This window comes from Labeo rohita, unplaced genomic scaffold (genome assembly GCF_022985175.1).
Source record: "Labeo rohita strain BAU-BD-2019 unplaced genomic scaffold, IGBB_LRoh.1.0 scaffold_1469, whole genome shotgun sequence".
NCBI classification, from domain to species: Eukaryota; Metazoa; Chordata; class Actinopteri; order Cypriniformes; family Cyprinidae; genus Labeo; species Labeo rohita.
In genome coordinates, this window is record NW_026127636.1 from 1 (window position 1) to 17,493 (window position 17,493).

The 17,493-nt window shown below is 37.3% G+C and overlaps 2 long non-coding RNA genes across 3 annotated transcripts; both read right to left on the reverse strand.

Annotated features, from left to right (window-relative positions):
- Positions 1-5,411: 5,411 nt before the first annotated feature.
- Positions 5,412-8,040, reverse strand: LOC127158346 (uncharacterized). Of its 2 annotated transcripts, XR_007826140.1 has the most exons (4): positions 7,857-8,040; positions 7,674-7,732; positions 7,365-7,503; positions 5,412-5,675 (listed from the first exon to the last, which is right to left on the reverse strand). It is a non-coding gene; the product is annotated as an uncharacterized LOC127158346 (long non-coding RNA). The 2 variants fall into 2 exon arrangements; XR_007826139.1 differs by having other exon boundaries at positions 7,674-8,040.
- Positions 8,041-9,466: 1,426 nt separating this feature from the next.
- Positions 9,467-17,003, reverse strand: LOC127158345 (uncharacterized). The gene is made up of 4 exons (XR_007826138.1): positions 16,830-17,003; positions 12,585-12,639; positions 11,937-12,029; positions 9,467-9,634 (listed from the first exon to the last, which is right to left on the reverse strand). It is a non-coding gene; the product is annotated as an uncharacterized LOC127158345 (long non-coding RNA).
- Between the last annotated feature and the right edge of the window lie 490 nt (positions 17,004-17,493).

Below are 17,493 nucleotides of genomic sequence, written 5' to 3' on the forward strand. Positions count from 1 at the left end.
ACTTCAAACCAAACACAAATTACAAACAGAAAGAGAAAAAGGTAATAATGCACACCAACTTTATATAACAATTAAATAGACAAAACAAAAACAATTGATACCAGCAGGGCTGAGAACAAGATGGCCCGATACAAGATGGAGTTTGGTTGTACAAGGACACACTTCCACGCACACACCACTGTGCACTCGAATCACACTACAAAACACTCAAAGTGCTACACAGCGCACGATAAAGAAGAATCACCACCACAAAGAGGAAAAACAGTTCACCCGTGGGACAAAAAAATAAATGAATAAACAATAACAAAATTGACTTCAAACAAAACACAGTATGGATATCAGTTAATAATAATTTGTTTGGGGCTGATACCCACAATGTGGGCATCAACCCCAAACAAAAAGAAAAACAATGAAATGTTATAAGGATGAAATATTTGATCACAAGGTTATTAAAAAAGAAACTGGGAGTCAGAAGTAAATGATAACATGCAAATCAAGTTGCATTATCCAATGATGGATAACAAAAATAAACAGCCAACAAAAATCAACTAAGGTAAACAAACTTTCCTTCCACAGAATTAAAAGCAAAAGAAAACAAAAGAAAAGGATTTAACGAATGAAAAAAGAAAAGGGACAGAACAGTTCTTTTATATGTCTCTCAAAACAACAAACTCCTACACACAAACGTACCTGAAAAGCGAACAGTCATCAAATCCACTAAACCAGCGCCGAAACAGCACCAGAGCAAAACGACGCACTATAAATCAGAAACGCTTTATAAGTTAAGCACAAACCAGTTTAAAATAACCGCCTGTGAAACCTCAACGCGCCTACCTTCAACCACCGTCAACACAGACAGAACGGGGGGGAAGTCGGCCGAGATGCATCCCAAGCATCCCAAAACTGGATTTGTCAATAGGCTCGCTTGAGATGAGCAAATTCTGTGCAGAATCGATCACCAGTGATCACCGCAAGATGCATGCCGGTTAGAAATGTGTCATATTTCTATAAAAATCTAAAATAAACGTTTGTATTAAAGTAAAAATGGATGACAAGTACACCTTTCGCATGGTATTAAATAGCAAGCACTTTGAGTGTCTTGTTCATCATATTTATTTTCATATAAAAACAACAGAGCTGAAATTATATCATGTTTATCAGCAACACAGCATGTGAGTGTGATAACGCCATATCCGCCTTTGATCTCGTAGGTATCTGTTCTACTTCGAGAGGTCAGAACTGTCCGTCTTGACTGCACTTATTTCACTCCTCCCCTCACTGCAGCCGCCTACTCTCACCTACATTTCAGGCGAGGCAAGGCGCATCTCAAACGAGCCTATTGGTTATTCTATGTTCTTTTCTAAGAGAAAACGATTGCAGTCTCACATTTAATCTTTTTTGTTTACATATACATGGCAGCTGCATTGTCTGCTTGGAATGCTAGGCTATAGCAGATCTATACACTTTGATGCACCATCAGTGATGTTTCCTGGATTCACTGGGAGTTTCAGGTCTTTCAACAACATACCCCCTTACCCAAATGACCTGTCTGGGGGTGATCAAGCCCTGACCTGCGTCCCAGCAGCCTTTGGCCACGGATCACCTCTTTTTATCCACAGCCATCTTAAAGCTCTTTCTGCAGCCTTTGTTGCAGGCCTAATGGCTCCGTTCCTGGGGCTCACTCAAACTCTCTCCAACCCCTCTCAGCACTGATCAATCAGACCTTTGTACCTGGCTCTTTTCCTTGCCTCTTTCATTCTTCCATTCCTGTTTTGAGACCTCAGATATAATCATGATGATCACAAAGATGTTACTGCGATGTGTGCTGTGATTTTCAGTTGCTTCTCCAAATCAACCAAAAGCTGCCAATCCCGTGCTGTATGAAGAAGGCCTGCTGGTGCTTTGTACTGCAGTATTGGCTGCTCTCTTTCTTTCACAAACCGTATTTCCTTCTGTTATAAACTCACTGTTTATATCGGATCAAAGGGTATATGAATGACCCGGAAATCGTAGGGCTGTAATCTCAAAACCCACCTTTTGATTCGTGCACATGGTTTTAAACAAGGGCTACAAATTGCCCCCAGTGCCGTGTGGTCTGTAACGAGATCAGACTTCTGACCATACATGTATGGGTGCAGATGTTCACATGCCTACACCAGTGCTTACATAGCAGACAGGAACCATTCCTTCTCCTTGGTCTTGAACTAGTACTGCTCCGATGCCCTTCAGTCCGGCATCAGCAATGACTTTTGTTGGAGCATCTTTGTTGAAATAAGCCAGTGTTGTGGCTTCAGCCAACTTATCTTTGAGAATTTTGAATGCTTTTTTTTCTCAGTCCCAAAATGAAATTTGCCGTCTTTCCTTGTCAGTCTGTGCAGAGGTTCTGAGATACTTGCGATTTGAGGTATGAAATGATTTCTATAACCCACTCAACCGAGAAAACTTCTCACCTCTGAGACATTTTCAGGTTCCCTTGCCTCCATGACTGCTCTCACTCTTTCTGCTGTAGGGCCAATGCCTTGCTCTGACAACAGCATGCCCATAATCACTAGTTTGTCCATGTTAAACTGGCACTTCTCTGCATTCAGAGTCAAGTCGCAGCTTTCCAGTCTCCTTAGTACTGCATGCAATCTTTTATCATGGGACTCTTTGTCAGGTGCATGGGTGATTATGTCATCGGATATGTTCTCTACTCCTTCAATGCTGACTAGAACCATTGCTATTTCGTGTTTGTACTGCTCACTTGCAGAGGAAACTCCAAATACCAGTCTTTTGAATCTATATATGCCATTGTGAATGGCGAAGGTTGTGATGTCTCTTGACTCTGGGATCAACTCTAGCTGATGGTACCCCCATTCCATTTTCTAGATTGCTGAATATGACTGATCAATTCATTCTCTGCAACAGTTCACCCACTGTGGGAATTGAAAACCTCCCACAAATGATTGCAGTGTTAACTTTGGGCACAATGACAACTGGGTTTACCCACGCAGTTGCTCCATCAACTTTCTCAATAATGTCCATGTTAAGCAGTTCATTTGTTTTTTCACTGTGCTGTGTCACGGTGTCACTGTGCTGTCTGTATGTAGGCTGTATTTGTTTTGTGTTCAATTTACTCACTCTGCTGAACAATTTGGGGTACTGCTGTCGTATCATGGACTTCAAATCTCTCACCATGACATTAGCTCCAATCCTCAGCACCAGGGGCGGATCTACCGGATCTACCGGCACGGGATGGCAACTGCCACCCTAAGAAAAAGCTGTGCCACCCCAGAATTATCTCAGAATAAATGTAAGCAGTGTTTCATGTGCTACTTTTCAGCCGCAGCGATGACAGTAAAATAATGACAAAAAACACGTCTCACAATAAAATGTGCACGAAAGTTGCACGCGCACGCAGCGCGCCCAGTGTATTCAACTTCATTAAAAAATTACTCTTATGAACCGGTTCTTTTTGAGTCAAAAACACAAAGGGCGGCCCAGTTCACTAACAAATCGTTTTACATTTGTTCGTGAATCAGAAAATTACTGCTTCTTGGTTAACTCCGAAGTCCTGGTGATTCGATTCTCCATGTTCATCATGGTTATAGGCCTTTTTTGCTGTATCCGACGAAACAATAATAGCATGAAATCAATAAGAAGATACCGATCACGGAAACTAATAGCAGAGTTAGGTAAGCATCTGGTCGTATTGCAGTTTTCTCGATTGTTAACACAATGTGACTGATGTTAGTTGGCTTATATTCCCAAACCATTCATTCAGTGCTAAAAACAAAGACACATTTCTCAAAAAAAAGTAAGTTAAACAATAAGTAGCAAAACTGATGACACACCAATCAGAATCTCTGCATCTAACAACGGAGAGAGGAGAGAAATTAACAAATCATTTACATGGGTATTATACTTACACATACAGTATAATTATAGTACAGTACCAGTATATTAGATGATGGAAATTTTACTATTCTGTATGTACAGTAAACTGTAGTACATGTACACCTTCAGAAGTGTGACTCACATGCTGCTGTGTATCTCTATGCGGTCAGGTATGCATCTCTCACTCTTAGATTTATCTTTGAGTAATTGATGTTATGTATTTATTTTAATTGGAACTGAATTTAATTCTGAATTGGATTCTCATTGTTAAACTATGTAATTGGCATGATACATTTTTACCTGACAAATAAAATGTTATTATTTGATTCATTTTAGACTCGTCTGAAATCCTTATTTCTAGTAGATTGTGAGGAGGCTGGTGCTACCGCGAATTACGACCAGGATAGAGCAAACTGCAGGCTCAGGATTGAATGGAGCAGTAGGCACATCATCTGATGTTAGCAAGTTGTACCGGCGAAGACTAAAGTAAACTACACTTTTTGTGAAGGCAAGCAGTAGGCGGCTGTCAAAAAGATTATTAGTCACCTGCATACCTCTGACTCAGCATCAGACTGGCGTTTTCGTGATTGCGAAATCTGCGTATATACTCCGCGGGTGCAAGACTCGAAAACGGCATCGGGTCCCCAATGAACGAATAACTGAAAGTATAGCGAGTCCGAAATAATCAGATATCTAAATTAATACATAACTGATATTTGTGATCAGCCTAAAGTAAACACCTAAATTCTAACGATCGTATGAAATTGGAGTCAGATTAAACATGGAGCTAGATTAAAATTTAAACTAAATCTTGATAAATTAAGTGAACTTTGCAGAAGCGCTGTGAAAAAACCGAACATGCATTAAACCTTCAACCAGACAACTGGACTCCGTATTTGGGCCAGTGGATGGATCCTTACACTCTTTCCGGCTCAGACTGCATAGTTTAAGCTTACGGGGCTGTCACGTGATGAACGAATGACTCCCCTGCTGAAAAAAACATCTTAAACCAGCTTAAGCTGGTCAAGCTGGTTTAAGCTGGTCGCCAAAGCTGGTTTAAGCTGGTCGCCCAAGCTGGTTTTAGAGGGGTTTTGACCACTTTTTTTAGCTGGTCAAGCTGGTTTAAGCTGGTCTTAGCTGGTTTTAGCTGGTCAAGCTGGTTTTAGCTGGTCAGACTGGCTGGTCTTAGCTGGCTTTAGCTGGTCAGCCAGGCTGGTCTTAGCTGGTCAGGCTGGTCAAGCTGGTCTTAGCTGGTCAGCCAGGCTGGTCTTAGCTGGTCAGGCTGGTCTTAGCTGGTTTTAGCTGGTCAGGCTGGTCTTAGCTGGTCTTAGCTGGTCAAGCTGGTCTTAGATGGTCAGCCAGGCTGGTCTTAGCTGGTCAAAATGTTTGTTTAATGATTGATTGATTACGTAGTGTCTGCCCCAATTTATCCTGACAAATAATGTGATAAATAAGTAATATGTTTACTTTTAATAATCTGCAGGACCACAAGGAACCATTAAAACAATTTTTATTTGATCTTACAGCCCCTTTAATAACAAATATTTACAAAATATTTACAAAATAATAATGATAACAATTCTAAAACTATATTAACAATTAATGGGGAAGATGAACAATAACAGAATTCTTAACATATTATGCATTCTCATTTTTCTTTTTTTTTATTATATTATATTATTGTATTTTTTTTTTTTTTGGATATGTAATGCCCCACTTGTTTCTCCCTCTTTTCTCTCTCTTCTTTCAGACTCCTTTTGTTTCCGCCTCCTTTTGTTTCCGCCAGTCACTGAAACAGACTTAAAAAAGAAATAATTTAGATTATTAATTTTCAACAAGTAAAACTACTTAAAAAAACAAACTGTAGTGACATGTCTTTGTTGCACATTTTCCTTTTTTTCCAGACACAGCCTGCAATAATTTAGAAACATGCCCCTGATAGTTGTTCCTTTTATTGCTAAAATAAAGATAAAATGTATATATCCAAATGGAAGTTTGTGTGTGTGCGTGTGTGTATATATATATATATATATATATATATATATATATATATATACATATATATATACACATATACATATATATATATACATATATATATACATATACATACACATATATATATATATATATATATATATATATATACACACACACTTCCATTTGCATATTTCTGTAGGTGTTTAATTAATGTAGCTATTTTATTGATAAATGAGTATAGATTAATATGAATATGAATATGAATATATTAGCATTAACAATTTTTAGCTGTTTTTAGCTAAACTGACTATGGTTACAAGGGCTGCCTCCTGAGTTCTGATCATCAATTAACCATTAGTCTATCAAAATTTCATTAGATGCTAGGAAAAAAAATCCACAGGAAGTGGTGAAGTCCATGATGTAATTCTGGCCCTAGGTCTCTATGAACTTGAGGGTGTCAAAAAAAAAAAAAAAAACAGACACTCCATGCTTGCTTCACAGATATGAAAAATGTATCTATAGAAATGTCTACTTTTAAATAAGCCAGTTAAAATGGAAAACAAATATTTTCAGATTGTTTAATCCATTCAATCAAACATGCACATCCACTGTAGAGATGACAAGTGTTATCGACTTTATCACTGCAGCCGAAAATACAGAAAACACATATTAATGAATTATTATAATGTTAAGGCAGTCTTCTTTGCTGTTTTCTTTAACTGACACATTCATAATCATTACTTCTGCCAGTGTTCTGTGGCAAGCTTTGTGTGTGCTTAAGCGCTGATGGACTATAGGCAATTAAAGGTTCATTATTATAAATTATATAGTTTATTAATAAGCAATTAGTCGACTAATCTCTTAAAAATAAATGACTACTAGTTGACCAGAAAATTTTTAGTCATGGGCAGGCCAAATGGTTACATATAGTGCATGCATGAATTAATAGAAAAATTTGATTACCTCTCAACAAATAGATAACAGAAAACAGAAATCTTATCTAACAATAGAAGTCTTTACTATCAAATTCAGTTTAACACATACTTGTTGGATAAAAAAAAACAACAACAACAACAACAAAAAAACGTTTTTTATCCATGAAAGTATCCTGAGAAAAGTATCACAGGTTCCATAAAAATTATCAATAAAAATTGATAATAAATCAGCATATTACAATGATTTATAAAGGATCATGTTACACTGGAGTAATGAAAAGACTAGAGTAATGATGCTGAAAATTCAGAAATAAATTACATTTTAAAGTATATTAAAACAGACAAAAAAAAACTATATTTTAAATTGCAATATTTCACAACATTACTTTTGTTTAATTTTTCAATTAATTTTCTGTATTTTTGATCAATTAAATGCAGCTTTGATTAACAGAAGACTTATTTAATAAAAACCATTAAAAATTGTACTAATCCCAAACTATTGAACGGCAATGTAGATAATAAAAGAATATAATAAAAGGAAAAAGGAGATCTTGGTATGTGTGTATGTCTTACATTTTAGAAATTCCACTGAAAATCCTTCACTTTGCAAAGAAGAGTGGCAACTTGGGTTCACTTCAACTGGTGTCTTCTGTACCATTTGCCCTGTTGTTTTAGATGGAACTTCTACAACATCTTTGTTCCTCGTAAATACCTACAAATCGGTCAGGAAACAGACAATATGTAATTCACATTAGTTTTAGCTTTTGAGATATCTGAATCATTCTCCCTTGAAAATAGTCTCTCTTCTGGAGTTGAGAAACATCTTCTAACATATCTACATGTAAAATTCAGGTATTCAAATTCTTAGAATGCAACCATTACCAGAACTCCAAATCTCCGTCTGTCTCCTCCTGGTAAAGTTACTCCGGAGTGAATATATGCTGCGAAAAGGCCAGACAGGAAGATGGGCTGGATTAACTCATTCTTTAAACCAAAGTTAGCAAAAAGCATTACAATAAGCGCATTAGCAAGTTATCAAAGATTCTCGCACATCTCGCTGCTTACGTTAACTGCTTTAACAGCACCATTCAGAGTTTATGTGATAGTTTACATTCTCCGTGAGCGGGATGACCGCGAGTTGCGAGACTTAACGCGTTTCATTTCGGCGCTGTCGTATTTAAGAGTACTATTTGGTGAGCCTGTTGTTCCAAGAGATCAGCCTGAGCTTTTGCATACCATGAATGTTTGTTCTCCGCCCCCAACCATATACATCCCACTCACCAAACATAGTCAACATATCCCTCCGCCTCACACGTACATCAACGTGATGACGTAAACAGTATGTGCAATTATACTGATATGATCTGAATGTTACATCACTTCTTTTTTTTTTTTTTTTTTTTATTTTAAACACATGAACTCTGTTGCATTGTTTCTTCTTCTATTTACTTGAGTATTCAATAACTAAACATTCTCTTGGTCTGTAATCAACGGCAAAAACATTATGAAAAGAACAAATAAATTGCTTCAGTATAATAAATCAATTAAGTGCCTACTCAGTCCATTTTACCCACTTTTTTTTTTTTTTTCTTCAGTCCATGACAAAGTCTCTGAGGTACTGTGGAGGCTGTCGGTGCCTAGCAGGATATTTTGCCAACACTGGGACTGTGTCAGCAGTGACTTCTTCATCCTCTTCTGCTGTCGATGTGTCACACAGGCCAGGGCCAAGCTTCTTGAAGAAGGATGAATTTCTTGTCACTCGGTGTCCATCCCGCTCAGCGGTGACCATAGAGCCTTTGACTGTGGTTACTTTATACGGCTTGTGGTTGTACGGTGCTGTGAGTTTGTTGCGCCTGGGTTGAGAACACAACACGGTGTCACCAGATTGGAGAGGGTAATGTGTAGCGTGTCGGCGAGTGTCTGAATACACTTTCATTTTGGCCTTGGCCTCGTGGTCTCTCCTATGGAGAACCTTGTCCGATCCGGTGGGTGTGCTTACAGAAGGCATCTTTGTGTGTATCCTGCGTTTGAGCAACAGCTCAGCGGGTGATGTTGTTGTTGTGCTGTGTGGTGTTGAACGGTACTCACGCAGGAATGTGTAGAGATGCTGCTTCCAGGGGATGTTCTTCATGTGAGCAACACGGAGGCATTTTCCCAGTGTTCTCATAAACCTCTCAGCAGTGGCGTTTGCTTGGGGCCACAGTGGTGTGATCTTACGATGGTGAAATCCCATGTGCACTCAAAAAAATGAAACCTTGACTTTAATTAATTTTTTCTTGTCAACAGGTTCCACATAATTTAATTATGAAACTTGAAAACAAATATTTCAAGGTTTTCTAACTTAATGGGGTTGTTTTAGGGAGAAATAATATTTTTGACTCAAGCCAACTATTATCACTAATTTTTGCTCAGCAAGAGACGTTTGAGTTTAACTAACTAAAGTCAGTTATGTTATATGGACTAACAAAATTTGTTTAGAAGTTGCATATTACATATTTGTCTATTTAAAGTAAACTAATCACTTTACAACAAAACATTCAATTCAAGCTTAATCAAAATAAAATGCTGTCACTAACTTTAATTTTTACTAGTTAGGTTGAATTAATTCTAGTTTGTCAACAGGTTCCACACAAATTACTTCAGTAAACTCAACTCAACATTTATTAGTTCCTTTATTCACCAACACAAGAAGTTATTAACAACACAAATTCTGTTTTACAAAAGAAAATAGTTTTTCCAACATCAAATGGAGTGGTGGTGGCATCTCCTCCCTCAGCATTAATGCTGTAGACGCCAAAGACAACTTGTTCAAGGTCTCTCTGGGCAGCACAGCCATCTGAATCCTTTCCACACACAAAAAAGGACAACAATGAAATCACCAGCCACATACAGGTGCATCTCAATAAATTAGAATGTCGTGGAAAAGTTCAGTAATTTAACTCAAATTGTAAAACTCATGTAATAAATGAATTCAGTGCACACAGACTGAAGTAGTTTAAGTTTTTAGTTCTTTTAATTGTGATAACTTTGGCTCACATTTAACAAAAACCCACCAATTCACTATCTCAAGAAATTAGAATATGGTGACATGCCAATCAGTTAATCAACTCAAAACATCTGCAAAGATTTCCTGAGCCTTCAAAATGGTCTCTCAGTTTGGTTCACTAGGCTACACAGTCATGGGGAAGACTGCTGATCTGACAGTTGTCCAGAAGACAATCATTGACACCCTTCACAAGGAGGGTAAGCCACAAACATTCATTGCCAAAGAAGCTGGCTGTTCACAGAGTGCTGTATCCAAGCATGTTAACAGAAGGTTGAGTGGAAGGAAAAAGTGAGGAAGAAAAAGATGTACAACCAACCGAGAGACCCGCAGCCTTGAGAAACTTGTCGAGCAAAATCGATTTAAGGAATTTGGGTGAACTTCACAAGGAATGGACTGAAGCTGGGGTCAAGGCATCAAGAGCCACCACACACAGATGTGTCAAGGAATTTGGCTACTTGTTAAGCCACTCCTGAACCACAGACAACGTTAGAGGCTTCTTACCTGGGCTAAGGAGAAGAAGAAATGGACTGTTGCCCAGTGGTCCAAAGTCCTCTTTTCAGATGAGAGCAAGTTTTGTATTTCATTTGGAAACCATGGTCCTAGAGTCTGGAGGAAGTTGGTTGAAGTCCAGTTTTAAGTTTCTACAGTCTGTGATTATTTGGGATGCAATGTCATCTGCTGGTGTTGAAAACCAAAATCACTGCACCAGTTTACCAAGAAATGTTAGAGCACTTCATGCTTCCTTCTGCTGACCAGCTTTTTAAAGATGCTGATTTCATTTTCCAGCAGGATTTGGCACCTGCCCAAAAGCACCTAAAGTTGGTTAAATGACCATGGTGTTGGTGCTTGACTGTCCAGCAAACTCACCAGACCTGAACCCCATAGAGAATCTATGGGGTATTATCAAGAGGAAAATGAGAAACAAAAGACCAAAAAATGCAGATGAGCTGAAGGCCACTGTCAAAGAAACCTGGGCTTCCATACCACCTCAGCAGTGCCACAGACTGATCACCTCCATGCCACACTGAATTGAGGCAGTAATTAAAGCAACAGGAGCCCTACCAAGTATTGAGTACATATACAGTAAATTAACATACTTTCCAGAAAGCCAATGATTCACTACAAATGTTTTTTTTTTTTTTTTATTGGTCTTATGAAGTATTCTAATTTGTTGAGATGTTGTTGGTGGGTTTTTGTTAAACGTGAGCCAAAATCATCACAATTAAAAGAACCAAAGACTTAAACTACTTCAGTCTGTGTGCATTGAATTTATTTAATACATGAGTTTCACAATTTGAGTAGATTTACTGAAATAAATGAACTTTTCCACGACATTCTAATTTATTGAGATGCACCTGTAATTCCAAAGAGTTAATTTGCATTGCAGTTTTCTCCATAAATGTTTTAAAAAAGTGCTTTACTAACTTTTGGTCCAAACTGATTTCTCACAATTTGTACACTCACTGGCCACTTTATTAAAGGAGAAGTCCACTTCCAGAACAACAATTTACAAATAATTTACTCAATAGTACGTAGTGTCGTGAACGCACATGCCAGAGCCTGTGCTACACGAGCTTTTGTGCTTAAAAAGTATACAAATTTTTATTTTTCAAAAAAACATGACAGATCGTTTCGCTAGATAAGACCCTAAGACCCTAAGAGCCTTTTGAAGCTGCATTTAAACTGCATTTTGGAAGTTCAAAATTGGGAGCACAATTGAAGTCCATTATATGAAGAAAAATTCTGAATTTTTTTCCTCAAAAACCATAATTTCTTTACGACTGAAGACAGAAAGACATGAACATCCTGGATGACAAGGGGGTGAGTAAATTATTTGTAAATTGTTGTTCTGGAAGTGGACTTCTCCTGTAAGTACACCTGTATGATCTGATGCCATCTAATATAGCAGCTCTGCCATAAATTCTACTTTTATAAGATTGTAATTTTTAAAATTGTAAGATTAAATGATCAGAAACGTGATTTTGGTCAAGACCAAAATTGCCATTCCTACAAGCCATATTCGACAATGTTAGATATTGTGATATTATTAAAAGTCCTAGGATACCATTACTGCCTCAGTAATTGTTAGTATTACCTACCAGATACTCTTGGAAGAGACTGCTTGGATCTTCATTTAGATAGATACAAAGTGCCCTGAGGAGACACTCCCTCTTCTTTTCAACAATTTCATTCTAAATAGAAAAAAAGCAGCATCAACATACATACTATAAACCTATTACACTTCTAGAATTTTGTGAAATGGGTGAAACTTTAACTATAAAAGTAGGCAGGTGTACAATGACCATTTACTTATACAAACATTAGTTAATTACAGAAAACACTCAAGTAGGGCTGTCATGAGAAATACTTTTTGTTGTGCGATATTTTGCACTAAAATTAATTGCGATAAATGAAATTATTGCCATTTTAAGACCTTTTTATGCCACTGATTGCATAATGACTGTATAATGATAAAATAGCATACATTTTATTCTTAGGAATATTTTATTCTTAAGAATATTTAAATACTGGAATGAGAAATTTGAATAAATAATAAATAAATAAACACCTTTGTTTTACAAATAACATACCATATGAGTTAAAAATAATAATAATTGAAAACATTTATATAATGTTAAAAACTAAATTATCAATTGCTACTGATATTTAAAAGTAAACAGGATACAAACAGAAACAAGCTAGATGCAAGAAACAGTATTTACATTAGCAGATGTTGCAGATCTTACCTACTGTGAGTAAAGCACCTTGGCAGGAACACAAAACACACCTTTCATTAAGGACCTGAAAAATTGCAAAGGATAAAAACAAAACAATTTGATAAAGATTCTGTGAAATTAAATTAATCTGAACTGAAAAACTACAAACCAATACAATAATCACACTTTGTAATTTTTGGTAAAAAAAAACAAAAACTAAAACTAAAGCTTCAAACCAAGTATTAACCACAGTTAATTTGACAACAGATTTTAGTTTTAGATTTTTAGTTTTAGTCGGATGGGCACCTAGTGGTTGAACTTAGTATTGCAGTTTCAACGAAGAATGACTGTAGCAGGGTTTTTCAAATTAGCAAGTATGTTAACCTAGTACGTTTCTTAAATATATCTGCAAAAATATTATTGTATTTTTATGCTTTAGTAAAGGGGGCATAAAAATACAATAAAAAAAATAAAAAATACAACAACTTAAACGCTACAGTCAGAAAAATGAAAGGGAAGTTACACACTTCAAGTATACATTTGGACATTATGTAATTCTATTTATTAAACGTGTAGAATAATTTCCAAAACATTACATATAGCATTATAAATGTTGCGTTCAGGCGTTCATGACATAAAAAAATAAACACACTAGTATAACTTTTAAAATGGAGTGAACACGAAGCAGTTTTTCCGTGAGCGGGAACAGAAAACCCGGAGTGGATACCGAGTGGAGTGATTAACCCATTTAATTCCAAATTTTTCCTAGAGATGACATATATGAATTTGTGTGGTGTTTGTAAGGATATTAAACAATCAATGTCAATTTTTTATAAAAATAATTGAAAAGTCCATGAAAAAATGTGTTTCATCTCTGGTCACAATTGTGACCGGTGGTATAACACAGGGAGTCTAGGTGTATAGTGTAAATGCATTTACAAAATTAAAAATCTCCAGCCAGCAATTAGTTTAAAGACTGGTTTAACTTGTTGAAATTTGTTTTATTCCATTAACAAGAAGTAAACATTGCCTGGCTCAGTTTCAAAAATAACAAAATAGCAATCTTATGCAGCAGTTTAACACAAATATTTAAATGAAATGATGACAAAATGACAGATTATAAGAACATAGAGGAAATTATTATAAACTTCATTATAAACGGAAAAAAATAGCGTAGTAATGAAAAAAATGTATATAAAAATGAAGGAATAAATATTGAAAAAATAATAAATAAACAAATGATGAAATATGAGCCTAAGGTAGGAAACATGTAATAATTGGCCTGGCACACTTCTCACAGGAAAATGTTGTGCGACCGTCACAGACACGACATCTGACAAACCTATTTCCTGCACAACAAAAATACTTAGACTGTTATTTATCTTTTACATAGCTTTAATATAGCTATTTGCAGATGTTATGATTCAGAAAACATCTTTATATACGTAATCTGCTTGCCTGTGTTTATTGGCCAGTGAGCAACACCATCAAACCTGTGTATATCAGTCACAGCAGCCAACATTGAGGATGGCCTCCCATGACCTTTTGGTGCAGTACCAAATTTTTTTCAGGAGACTTTGGGCAACTACTCGCTGAAATCCAAGAAGATCGTAGTCACCATTCATGACATCTCTGTGGAAAAGCCAACTGTTGACCACAGCACTGTGAAGAGTCCATGCATAAATTGGCCACCACCACTTTTTTGATCTTATTGTGCTGTGATAACAGGACACCTGAAGATCACGTAGATCTACTCCTCCCATTTGCTGGTTGTAGGAGTGGATTATTTGAGGTTGCTGTAGGTAGTCATATGCCTTTCTTTCCTTGTTCCATCTGTTAACTGGTACCTCAGAGTAGACATCTTCCACATTGCTTGCAACAGTGACCACACTGTTGTCTCTCCACCTCACCAGTAGCTTTTCTCCTTCAGACAGAACTTCGGTGGAGCCCCTCTGTAACTTCTGGAATTCACCCATTGGTTTGAATGGCACAGCAAACAACCTGTTTGCCGCAAGGTCCCAGTGCACCCATATCCTCGCTTTGTCATCTCATCAATCAGGGATAATGTGGTGAAGAGGTTGTCATGTGTGAAGTTGCATCCTCCTGTAACACCAGCTTGTTCAGCCAAACCCAGGACTACGCTGGGCCCTTGACCTAGCCCGGTCTCTGAAAGAAGGGTATGCACTCCAGCATAAGGCTCCATGTGATTATGGCATCCATCCATGTAGTGGACAACACAAAGTGCAACAATGACCCCTTTTTTAAAGTGAGGCCAATCTTTCAGGAGCTTAATAGCTCATACAAAATTCTGCCATTCAGTAAGTGGCTGTCAGTTGATGAGAGCATGATTCCCTACTATGGGCACCACGGGTACAAACAGTTCATAAAGGGAAAACAATCCGCTATGGCTATAAGGTTTGGAGCCTGGCATCCTCAGGGGGTTACCTTTACCACATGGAGCCTTATGCTGGAGTGCACCCAATGGGTGAATTCCAGAAGTTACAGAGGGGCTCCACCGAAGTTCTGTCTGAAGGAGAAAAGCTACTGGTGAGGTGGAGAGACAACAGTGTGGTCACTGTTGCAAGCAATGTGGAAGATGTCTACTCTGAGGTACCAGTTAACAGATGGAACAAGGAAAGAAAGGCATATGACTACCTACAGCAACCTCAAATAATCCACTCCTACAACCAGCAAATGGGAGGAGTAGATCTACGTGATCTTCAGGTGTCCTGTTATCACAGCACAATAAGATCAAAAAAGTGGTGGTGGCCAATTTATGCATGGACTCTTCACAGTGCTGTGGTCAACAGTTGGCTTTTCCACAGAGATGTCATGAATGGTGACTACGATCTTCTTGGATTTCAGCGAGTAGTTGCCCAAAGTCTCCTGAAAAAATTTGGTACTGCACCAAAAGGTCATGGGAGGCCATCCTCAATGTTGGCTGCTGTGACTGATATACACAGGTTTGATGGTGTTGCTCACTGGCCAATAAACACAGGCAAGCAGATTACGTATATAAAGATGTTTTCTGAATCATAACATCTGCAAATAGCTATATTAAAGCTATGTAAAAGATAAATAACAGTCTAAGTATTTTTTTTGTTGTGCAGGAAATAGGTTTGTCAGATGTCGTGTCTGTGACGGTCGCACAACATTTTCCTGTGAGAAGTGTGCCAGGCCAATTATTACATGTTTCCTACCTTAGGCTCATATTTCATCATTTGTTTATTTATTATTTTTTCAATATTTATTCCTTCATTTTTATATACATTTTTTTCATTACTACGCTATTTTTTTCCGTTTATAATGAAGTTTATAATAATTTCCTCTATGTTCTTATAATCTGTCATTTTGTCATCATTTCATTTAAATATTTGTGTTAAACTGCTGCATAAGATTGCTATTTTGTTATTTTTGAAACTGAGCCAGGCAATGTTTACTTCTTGTTAATGGAATAAAACAAATTTCAACAAGTTAAACCAGTCTTTAAACTAATTGCTGGCTGGAGATTTTTAATTTTGTAAATGCATTTACACTATACACCTAGACTCCCTGTGTTATACCACCGGTCACAATTGTGACCGTCTTCAATTATCAGCAGTTTGACAACAGAAAAAAACAATGTAATAATATAATTTTAATATGTATGTATAGATAACCCTTTCATGATGATACATGCAAAAGATGTATTGGCTATTTAAAAATGAACTTAGAAAATGTACCTGTCATTTCTGAGCTTTGACATTATCCTTCCATTCAGAGGGCAGTACTAGGAAATGAATGTTTATGGTCACATGGCCAAACTACCCAATCATGTTAGACCTGCCCTGAACTCATTTAGACATCTTAAATTTTCATTATATATGAACATGTGCTTTATAATATGAGTTGCTTTTTAATACTACAGAAAAATGTGCAAGCAAAAATTGTGGTCACAATTGTGACCGGTGGGATTAAATGGGTTAACAGAACCCTTACAGTAGAGAAAAGAACGAAAAGCTTTCAATCCACTCCAGGCTTTGATCACATCCCCCTCAGCAGGCTGAATACACCGCGTCTTTTCAAATTCGCTTCAATTAACAGAAATCCATCGTAGCGACGGAGAACTTTAATCCATGAACTATCTCTTATTACTTTTCTTTTCACCCAAATATTTGGAAATATGCAGCGGACCAAACTGCGCCACATGGCTAAGCTAGCATGTCTAAGACACTAGAACTCTCTAAAACTAAAGCATAAATATCTTTAGTATAATAAAAATAAATATCCTCCTACCTTTACCCGCTGTTGAAAAGGCAAGTCGTCCTTCTGTCAAAACCCAATCCAAGAAAAACATCGCAGGGGGTCATACAGGTGTGCAGAGATTCAAATATCTTTGCGCGCGTCTTCTTCTTTGGGGTTTCATGGCAGTTAGCGTCGCACTATACTGCCACCCTCTGGATGTAAGATTTTTTTACTTAACATAAATGGTTTGTGTTTAGACAACGCGTTAGGATTTTGTACAGTTAAGTTGAGACATAATTACGTGGACCTTAATAGAAAAAAACATTTCAAGTCAACAAACACAATTTTTGTAAGTAAACTTAATATAAATATAGTATGTAAAGTGCACAACCTTCCTTGTTCATTTTTTTGAGTGTGGGCTGCAAACTTGCTGAACTGCTCACTGGTGAATGGGGGGGCCGTTATCTGTTTTCACAGATCTGGGGATGCCAAACATGGAAAAGATTTTATCTATGACAGGGATGACAGCGTTTGCAGAGGTGGAGTGTACGACTTCCACCATGGGGTATCAGGAGTATTCATCTACGATGACTAACAGGTGTTCACCAGTTGGTAGTGGGCCATAGAAGTCTGCACTCACATCTTGCCAGACTGTGTCAGGGAGGTCTGACATCTGTAGAGGTTCTGTGTGCGTTTCTGGTGTGGTGGCTTGACA